This window comes from Hypanus sabinus, chromosome 1 (assembly GCF_030144855.1).
Source record: "Hypanus sabinus isolate sHypSab1 chromosome 1, sHypSab1.hap1, whole genome shotgun sequence".
In the NCBI taxonomy this organism is placed as follows: domain Eukaryota; kingdom Metazoa; phylum Chordata; class Chondrichthyes; order Myliobatiformes; family Dasyatidae; genus Hypanus; species Hypanus sabinus.
The window spans coordinates 90,486,279-90,497,377 of NC_082706.1; positions in this window are offsets into that span (position 1 = coordinate 90,486,279).

Genomic DNA, 11,099 nt, shown 5'->3' on the forward strand with positions numbered 1-11,099 from the left:
GCACAATAAATCATGTTCTTAATTGGAATACTTTTATCCTATATATACATTTGAGCTCATCACAGATTGATTCACTGTTGATATTTGTTTTTAACTTTTTACGAAAGAGAATCTCTCCATAAACTTTTTCCATTTTGATAAACCATACATATGCCATTAACAATACCTCGTCTCGTACAGTTGTATTCCAAATTCTACATTTTGAAGCTCTGTTCATAGCTGATACTCAATGTGTTAACTCATTTTGTCAATATGATGAGCTACAGAGGAATTGATTTTAAAATACTGGTATCTAACTTGAGAACAGTAGTGAGCACTTCTGATGCGGCAGGCATTATTAATTTTTCACCAATTGTATGAGATTTTCCACACTTCGCTATCATTTTGGAAATGTTACAAGAAACTGTCAAGGTCATTTTTAGCTTTCTTGGCAAATGAGTGTGCAACACTTTTCAAATGCTGCTTTCATCTTCTGGATCTGAGTAATACCATATGTAGCCTTTTCAGGGTGTCTTTTGAGCTCACTTTTCCTGCAATCTTGATGGTTTCATGGCTTCATTACAAATGAGACACGTGGGGTGTAGCTGATCTGATGGGAACAAATAAAACCATACTCCAGGTTGTAACATTGTATTGATGCACTCTCTGCAGTGTCTGTTTCCTGGTAGGATTAGAATTCAAGGCTACACCACCTTCAGACTTATAGAGAATGTACTGTAAGTATTTATCCATCATTAATGGCTTCAAATAAAAATAAAAAATTAACACAAATTGGGAATGCCTATTGGAATTTGAGGACAGCAGCGAATTGACACAGATGGAGCGATGGTACCGGCAGCAAAGGAATGGCGAGGCGAAGATGAAGACGATAACAACAGTGACAAATATGTTGACAAGGATTCAAATTGGAACAGCTGGTGTTCGGCAAACTATCTTAATTCTATTCCAGTTCAGGCCATTGACCAATAACATAAGGTCTCATAATCCCCAAAGATGGTTCTTGGCTGCACATTTGCAGCCGAGGTCACTTTGAACACTTTATGAGGAATCCTCGGGGTCGGCAGGTTCACTGACTGACTCACTGTTTGGTTCCGGCCAGCGCTGTACCATTGCATGACCTGTTTTCAGTAGATCTGCAGAGAAAGTTCAGAGGGTGTACTTGAACTGTTGGGCACCCTGATTGCTAATGTTTGCATCCCCAATAATGTCTGTTTGGTTGGTAAACTTGGATGAGGTTGCTGGGATTCAGACATGTTGTGACAATGAGCGTTCACTGCCAGCAGAGCTATAGATCTTCCTGTGTTCCAGTGCCTCATTGTTTTTTCAGGAACTGCCTGCTCTACTAATGGTTGTCAGGGTCTCACACCTCAAGATAGGGTCTTGCTTACCCAGCCCCCAAGAATATTGAATACTGCCCCCCCCAATGACTTCTATTTCCCCTAACACCCGCTTAGGACAGGTAACTACCCTTGGGAGGGGGTACCACTCCCATTGGGAGTAACTGGACTGGACATAAAATGGCTAACAGAGGTCTCCTCAGCCCTGGAGTGCTGCAGCAGAGGTCCTAGGTCATCAAAATTGTTAGATGCAAAAATAAATATGTTGCTCTCATGGTTGGGCAAGAAGAGGATGTCCCACATCACCAGGAGGCAGAGAAGCTCCATGTCCCACATCACCAGGAGGTAGAGAAGCTCCAGGTCCCACACCACCAGGAGGCAGAGAAGCTTGGAGACCCACACCACCAGGAGGCAGAGAAGCTCCAGGTCCCACACCACCAGGAGGCAGAGAAGCTCGGAGACCCACACCAACAGGAGGCAGAGAAGCTCCAGGTCCCACACCACCAGGAGGCAGAGAAGCTCAAGGTCCCACACCTCCAGGAGGCAGAGAAGCTCCAGGTCCCACATCACCAGAAGGTAGAGAAGCTCCAGGTCCCACACCACCAGGAGGTAGAGAAGCTCGGAGACCCACACCACCAGGAGGCAGAGAAGCTCCAGGTCTCACATCACCAGAAGGTAGAGAAGCTCCAGGTCCCACACCACCAGGAGGTAGAGAAGCTCGGAGACCCACACCACCAGGAGGTAGAGAAGCTCCAGGTCCCACACCACCAGGAGGTAGAGAAGCTCGGAGACCAACATCACCAGGAGGTAGAGAAGCTCCAGGTCCCACACCACCAGGAGGCAGAGAAGCTCCAGGTCCCACACCACCAGGAGGCAGAGAAGCTCCAGGTCCCACACCACCAGGAGGTAGAGAAGCTCCAGGTCCCACATCACCAGGAGGCAGAGAAGCTCCATGTCCCACATCACCAGGAGGCAGAGAAGCTCCATGTCCCACATCACCAGGAGGCAGAGAAGCTCCATGTCCCACATCACCAGGAGGCAGAGAAGCTCCAGGTCCCACACCACCAGGCAGAGAAGCTCCAGGTCCCACATCACCAGAAGGTAGAGAAGCTCCAGGTCCCACACCACCAGGAGGCAGAGAAGCTCCAGGTCCCACACCACCAGGAGGCAGAGAAGCTCCAGGTCCCACACCACCAGGAGGTAGAGAAGCTCCAGGTCCCACATCACCAGGAGGCAGAGAAGCTCCATGTCCCACATCACCAGGAGGCAGAGAAGCTCCATGTCCCACATCACCAGGAGGCAGAGAAGCTCCAGTCACACACCACCAGGCAGAGAAGCTCCAGGTCCCACATCACCAGAAGGTAGAGAAGCTCCAGGTCCCACACCACCAGGAGGTAGAGAAGCTCCAGGTCCCACATCACCAGGAGGCAGAGAAGCTCCAGGTCCCACACCACCAGGAGGCAGAGAAGCTCCAGGTCCCACACCACCAGGAGGTAGAGAAGCTCCAGGTCCCACACCACCAGGAGGCAGAGTAGCTCCAGGTCCCACATCACCAGGCAGAGAAGTTCCAGGTCCCACACCACCAGGAGGCAGAGAAGCTCCAGGTCCCACACCACCAGGAGGCAGAGAAGCTCCAGGTCCCACACCACCAGGAGGTAGAGAAGCTCCAGGTCCCACACCACCAGGAGGCAGAGAAGCTCCAGGTCCCACACCACCAGGAGGTAGAGAAGCTCCAGGTCCCACACCACCAGGAAGCAGAGAAGCTCCAGGTCCCACACCACCAGGAGGCAGAGAAGCTCCATGTCCAACACCACCAGGCAGAGAAGCTCCATGACCCACACCACCAGGAGGCAGAGAAGCTCCAGGTCCCACACCACCAGGAGGTAGAGAAGCTCCAGGTCCCACATCACCAGGAGGTAGAGAAGCTCCAGGTCCCACATCACCAGGAGGCAGAGAAGCTCCAGGTCCCACACCACCAGGAGGCAGAGAAGCTCCAGGTCCCACACCACCAGGAGGTAGAGAAGCTCCAGGTCCCACACCACCAGGAGGTAGAGAAGCTCCAGGTCCCACACCACCAGGAGGTAGAGAAGCTCCAGGTCCCACACCACCAGGAGGCAGAGAAGCTCCAGGTCCCACACCACCAGGAGGCAGAGAAGCTCCATGTCCCACACCACCAGGCAGAGAAGCTCCATGACCCACACCACCAGGAGGCAGAGAAGCTCCAGGTCCCACACCACCAGGAGGTAGAGAAGCTCCAGGTCCCACATCACCAGGAGGTAGAGAAGCTCCAGGTCCCACATCACCAGGAGGCAGAGAAGCTCCAGGTCCCACACCACCAGGAGGCAGAGAAGCTCCAGGTCCCACACCACCAGGAGGCAGAGAGGCTCCAAGTCCCACACCACCAGGAGGTAGAGAGGCTCCAGGTCCCACACCACCATGAGGCAGAGAAGCTCCAGGTCCCACACCACCAGGAGGCAGAGAAGCTCCAGGTCGCACACCACCAGGAGGCAGAGAAGCTCCATGTCCCACACCACCAGGAGGTAGAGAAGCTCCAGGTCCCACACCACCAGGAGGTAGAGAAGCTCCAGGTCCCACATCACCAGGAGGTAGAGAAGCTCCAGGTCCCACACCACCAGGAGGTAGAGAAGATCCAGGTCCCACACCACCAGGAGGTAGAGAACCTCCAGGTCCCACACCACCAGGAGGCAGAGAAGCTCCAGGTCCCACACCACCAGGAGGCAGAGAAGCTCCAGGTCCCACACCACCAGGAGGCAGAAAAGCTCCAGGTCCCACACCACCAGGAGGCAGAGAAGCTCCAGGTCCCACACCACCAGGAGGCAGAGAAGCTCCAGGTCCCACACCACCAGGAGGTAGAGAAGCTCGGAGACCCACATCACCAGGAGGTAGAGAAGCTCCAGGTCCCACTCCACCAGGAGGTAGAGAAGCTCCAGGTCCCACACCACCAGGCAGAGAAGCTCCAGGTCCCACACCACCAGGAGGCAGAGAAGCTCCAGGTCCCACACCACCAGGAGGCAGAGAAGCTCCAGGTACCACATCACCAGGAGGCAGAGAAGCTCCAGGTCCCACACCACCAGGAGGTAGAGAAGCTCCAAGTCCCACACCACCAGGAGGTAGAGAAGCTCCAGGGCAGAGAAGCTCCAGGTCCCACACCACCAGGAGGTAGAGAAGCTCCAAGTCCCACACCACCAGGAGGTAGAGAAGCTCCAGGTCCCACACCACCAGGAGGCAGAGAAGCTCCAGGTCCCACACCACCAGGAGGCAGAGAAGCTTCAGGTCCCACACCACCAGGAGGCAGAGAAGCTCCGGGTCCCACACCACCAGGAGGCAGAGAAGCTCCGGGTCCCACACCACCAGGAGGCAGAGAAGCTCCGGGTCCCACACCACCAGGAGGCAAAGAAGCTCTGGGTCCCACACCACCAGGAGGCAGAGAAGCTCCGGGTCCCACACCACCAGGAGGCAGAGAAGCTCCAGGTCCCACACCACCATGAGGCAGAGAAGCTCCACGTCCCACAGCACCAGGAGGCAGAGAAGCTCCAGGTCCCACAGCACCAGGAGGCAGAGAAGCTCCAGGTCCCACAGCACCAGGAGGCAGAGAAGCTCCAGGTCCCACATCACCAGGAGGTAGAGAAGCTCCAGGTCCCACACCACCAGGAGGCAGAGAAGCTCCAGGTCCCACACCACCAGGAGGCAGAGAAGCTCCAGGTCCCACACCACCAGGAGGTAGAGAAGCTCCAGGTCCCACACCACCAGGAGGTAGAGAAGCTCCAGGTCCCACACCACCAGGAGGCAGAGAAGCTCCAGGTCCCACACCACCAGGAGGCAGAGAAGCTCCAGGTCCCACACCACCAGGAGGCAGAGAAGCTCCGGGTCCCACACCACCAGGAGGCAGAGAAGCTCCGGGTCCCACACCACCAGGAGGCAAAGAAGCTCTGGGTCCCACACCACCAGGAGGCAGAGAAGCTCCGGGTCCCACACCACCAGGAGGCAGAGAAGCTCCAGGTCCCACACCACCATGAGGCAGAGAAGCTCCACGTCCCACAGCACCAGGAGGCAGAGAAGCTCCAGGTCCCACAGCACCAGGAGGCAGAGAAGCTCCAGGTCCCACAGCACCAGGAGGCAGAGAAGCTCCAGGTCCCACATCACCAGGAGGTAGAGAAGCTCCAGGTCCCACACCACCAGGAGGCAGAGAAGCTCCAGGTCCCACACCACCAGGAGGCAGAGAAGCTCCAGGTCCCACACCACCAGGAGGTAGAGAAGCTCCAGGTCCCACACCACCAGGAGGTAGAGAAGCTCCAGGTCCCACACCACCACGAGGCAGAGAAGCTCCAGGTCCCACACCACCAGGAGGCAGAGAAGCTCCAGGTCCCACACCACCAGGAGGCAGAGAAGCTCCAGGTCCCACACCACCAGGAGGCAGAGAAGCTCCAGGTCCCACTCCACCAGGAAGCAGAGAAGCTCCAGGTCCCACACCACCAGGAGGTAGAGAAGCTCCAGGTCCCACACCACCAGGAGGTAGAGAAGCTCCGGGTCCCACACCACCAGGAGGCAGAGAAGCTCTGGGTCCCACACCACCAGGAGGCAGAGAAGCTCCGGGTCCCACACCACCAGGAGGCAGAGAAGCTCCAGGTCCCACACCACCATGAGGCAGAGAAGCTCCACGTCCCACAGCACCAGGAGGCAGAGAAGCTCCAGGTCCCACAGCACCAGGAGGCAGAGAAGCTCCAGGTCCCACAGCACCAGGAGGCAGAGAAGCTCCAGGTCCCACATCACCAGGAGGTAGAGAAGCTCCAGGTCCCACACCACCAGGAGGCAGAGAAGCTCCAGGTCCCACATCACCAGGAGGCAGAGAAACTCCAGGTCCCACACCACCAGGAGGTAGAGAAGCTCCAGGTCCCACATCACCAGGAGGCAGAGAAGCTCCAGGTCCCACACCACCAGGAGGCAGAGAAGCTCGGAGACCCACATCACCAGGAGGTAGTGAAACTCGGAGACCCACATCACCAGGAGGCAGAGAAGCTTACAGTCCCACAGCACCAGGAGGCAGAGAGGCTCCAGGTCCCACACCACCAGGAGTTAGAGAAGCTTACAGTCCCATAGCACCAAGTTCAGTTATTTTCCTATTCAAAACATGTTTTTCAGGAAACCTTCAAGCACCTTAGTAAGATACACAAAATCGTTGAGAAACTGAACAGGTCATGCCGCATCTATGGGGAGGAGTAAAGGGCAGATGTTTCTACCTCAAAGCTGATCTAGAAGGGTCTCAGCCTGAAACTTTGGTTCTTTATTCCTCTCCATAGATGCTGCCTGACATACTGTGGATTTCCAGCATCTACAGTATCTCTTGTGTTTCAGATATTTAAACCAACCTTTAGAATTAAATGCACTGTGATTCAATGTAACACGAAAACTTCCAAGGGCGGTGAATACTTTTTATAAGCACTGTATATATACTAGTTAAATTAAGTAAGTACCGTAGTGCAAACAAAGTAAATGGGTTCAATGTCTATTCAGAAATCTGATGGCAGAGGGGAGGTGCTGTTCCTGGATCGTTGAGTGTGTGCCTTCAGTCTCCTGTACCTGCGTCCTGGTGGAAGCAATGAGAACAGGGCATTACCTTGGTGACGAGGGTCCTTAATGATGGACGCTGCCTTTTTTGAGGTATCACTCGTCGAGGATGTCCCCGGTGCTCTGGGGCTCGCTGTCGTATTTGGCGCCGGCTGATTTTAAAACTTAAATATTCTGTACTCGTGCATGTTATGTACTGGAATACAATACATGTGAATTTAAGAGGACTACGTGCAACGATTTTAATAGAGGTCGTGTTTCTGTTTCTCTGCCTGTGAGTTCTCATTTACATCTTACTAGGTGGCCAAACCTTGCCCCCGCGCGTTTTCCGCTGAGTCTCCAAAAGCATTTTAATTATTCTAACCGCTGACCCATAGGGTGCAGTTGTCGTAAAGAATTGACCCTCGCCTCTGGGCAACTGCTAGGAGCTGGGCGGTGACCTGTGCGTCTCCCATCCGTGCAAACCCTTTCTCCTGTTACAACGGTCAGCACAATTGCGGAAATGTGCCGAGTGTCAGCCCGGGACTCAGGTTCCCAGTGTCAGTGACCAGTAAGAAACGCCAGCCTCTCTCCATTTCTCAACGTCCTGCGAGTCACTGGAAACGTTTGCAAAGCGGAACAAGGTGGAAAGGATCGTGCATGAAGTCACTCCACTGTCACCAGAACGTCTAGTTCGAGACAAGTACGAAAAAACACTGGTGCCACTCTGATACAATCTCGGCAGCTTGTTCCGCGGGCTGTGTTTAGTGCGTCAGCCTGAGGATTAATATGACTGATCACATTTTAAAGTACAAACTATATTGTATCAACCACTGATACAATCTACCTTCTGAGAATCATAAACACTAGATATTCTGCAGATGCTGGAAATCCAGAGCAACTCACACAAAATGCTGGAGGAACTCGGCTGGTAAGGCAGCATGTATTGAGAGGAGTAAAGCGTACACGTTTTGGGCCAAGACCCTTCCTCGGGACTGCAAGGAAGGGAGAAGCCCCCTCCTCCTTACCTGGCTTCACCTATCACCTCCTAGTTTGTACTCCATCCACTCCCCGCGGTGTTAATCTGGCACCTCTGGGGGGGGGGGGGGGCTTCCTTTTCAGTCCTGATACTGCCTGACCTGCTGAGTTCCTTCATTCGAGCATTATCTTGGCCTTGTTACTGAGCACTTCACTCCACTGCTCTCGTTCCATATCTTCTTGGCAAATACTCCTTCCACAAAGAGACAGGTGACGGCACCATCTGCACCACCGCCACCTTGAGTGACCAAGGTCGTGGCTGTGCATTAAGTGACGCCTCGTCTAAATATACGTTCAAAGAAATTATTGGTACCAGGTACAGTCAGATAGCATCTCTGGCTCTAAAAATGCTGTCAACGTTATGAACGTGTATCCTAAGCAACACACAACATGCTGGACAAACGCAGTCAGTCGACATTTCAGTCTGAGATCCTTCATTAGGACTGGAAAGGAATGGCGAGGAAGCCAGAATAGCAAGATGGGTGGAGGGAGGGAATACAGGCTGGGAGGTGATAGGTGAAGCCAGGTGAGAGGGAAAGTTTTTGGATGGGGGAAGGAAGATTGAAGTAAGAAGCCGGGAGGTAATAGGTGGAAACGATAAATGGCTGTAGAAGAAGGAATCTGACAGGAGAGGAGAGCGGACCGTGGGAGAAAGGGGAGGAGAAGGAGCATCAGAGGGAGGTGATAGGCAGCTTAGGATCAAAGATGAGGTAAGAGGGGAACCAGAATGGGGAATGGAAAAAGAAGGGGGAACATAATTACCAGCAGTTAAAGAAATCTATGTTCATGTCAGGTGAGCGGAAGATATACAAACTGGCAGGTGAGCGGCAAGGTGGGAATTTTTCAGATTTAATTGTTAGAGAATTTTTAAAGTAAAATATAAAAAGTTCAGTATTTTTCCTGCTCTCCCTCATAATTCAACTTTTCTCTCTGGTTTTCCCTTTCTGCACTTGTTTTTAGGTTGAATTCAATTGGTCTAATTAGCATTTTCATCGCAGTGTGTCACTGCAAGCTCAGCCATTGATTGGCTTGTTAACCAGAGATTGTGGTGGCAGCCCCTGCATCCCCTTGTTAAACAGGTGTCCTCCATTAAGGGAATACCCCTTCAGGAAACTGTCATACTTGACTCCAGAGATTGCACCACTACTTGAGATTGAACAGGCCATTAGATGGCACCAAGTACATCTCAATTGCACAGACTTCTCTAACTTCCAGTAGAAAACGTACAGATTCTGGAAATGAGGTGAATGCAAAGATGCTGTCTTACCTGTCGGGATATCTGGAGATATGTGGCATAGATTCAGAATAATATGTTGCCAGTTTCCTAATATGTATGTACACGTAAATGTATATGGTGAAAAATGTATATGAGTTGGTTAGCAAGATGTTTCACTGCGCCAGCAACCTGGGTTCAATTCCCGCCGCTGTGACTGTGTGGATTTCTTCCAGTTGTTTCAGTTTCCTCCCACATTCCGAAGACATACGGATTAGTAGGTTAATTAGTCACGCGGGGGTACTTGGGCAGCTCATTCTCATTGGACCAGAAGGGCCTGTCACAGCACTGTATCTGTAAATTTAAAAATAAGTTGATCTTTGATCCCTGATTTCTGATGTCGATCGGAAAGAATGTCTTCCCTCATAACGTCAGACACCTGTTCGATTCTCCGCTCTGTCTGGCTGTGGGTGCAGAATCTTTGAATATATTGAAGACAGTGACTGACAGACATGTACACAATGTGGAACTCCAGGGGAATGGGGAAAGGGTACTGTTGGGGTCATGGTAAGCTAAACCATGATCTTACTGAATGGCAAATCAAGGCTTGAGAGGCTAATTGGCCTTCTCTTCTTCTCTTGTACCTGTTTGTCATGTTCCCTTTCTGATCCTATTACAAAATAGTATATGGTGACATAAACGTGCTTTTCAGCAACTCGAACAAACCAGTGTCACTGCTGGTGTTCCGGGGCCAATGTGATGGCATCTGTAGGAGTGGATCCAAGTCACCTCTCAGGATCTCATTTAGTCGGGGTGCCAAAGGGAAGAAAGCAGGAGAATGGGTTTGAGAGGGATAATGAAGCAGCAATGATCGAATGCCAGAGCAGGCACAATGGGCAGAAAGGCCTAATTCTGCTCTTATTTCTCATGGTCCTATATGTTGAAGGACCTGTTTCTGTACTATCTGATTCTATTAATCACACTTTTGAGCAGAGAGTATACCAGCAGAATGCAAATATTGAACAGTCTCCAGTCCTGTTCTGTTGTAATTCAACTAAAATCCATGTAAATAATTCATTTCATATCAACGTCTGTGGACTATTCTTTCCCTTTGTCATTCTGATGGTTACACCCAATTGTTACACCTTGACTGCGTGTCAACATTTCTACTCCTGATTACTCAGTGACCTGTTACAAAGTTTACCCATGGGTGTGGATGCAGTATGAGACCAGAACAAATTTAAGATGATGAGCCCATAAGACATAGAAGCAGAATGAGGCCATTGAGCCCATCGAGTGTGCTCCACCATTCCATCAGGCTGATTTTTAAGATGATAGGACCATAAGACATGAGAGCCAATTAGGCCATTCGGCCCACTGAATCAGGTCTGCCATTCCATCATGGCTGATTTATAATTTTTGTCAACCACATTCTCCTGTCTTCTTCCCATAACCTTTGGCATTCCTTCTAATTGAGAACCTATCAACCTGTGCTTTAAATATACCCACTGACTTGGCCTCCACGACTACCTGTAGCAATGAATTCCACAAATTCACCACTCTTTTGCTAAAGTACATTTATTATCAAAGAATGTATAAGTTATACAGCCTTGAGATTTGTCTGCTTACAGGCAGGCAACCTCAAAGCAAATCCGAAGCCCAATTAAAAAAAAAGGCCAACACTCAGTACACAGAGAAAGAGGAAAAAAACACAAATCAGCCTCCAGTCCTGACACCTTACTTTTCTAGTCTAACTGGGGCTGTGTTTAGATTGTCCAAACAGCGCATCATACCTCGCGTTAGGACTTGAGCCCTGCCTCAGTGAAATCTCCAGCCTTGGACCATGCCATCCAGCCTGAAGCCGTTCTTGACCTCTCCAGATCGGCTTGGCGCTTGGAGTAAACAAGGATAAGTGCCAGGAGGGAGATTGGTGGGAAGGGATGGGG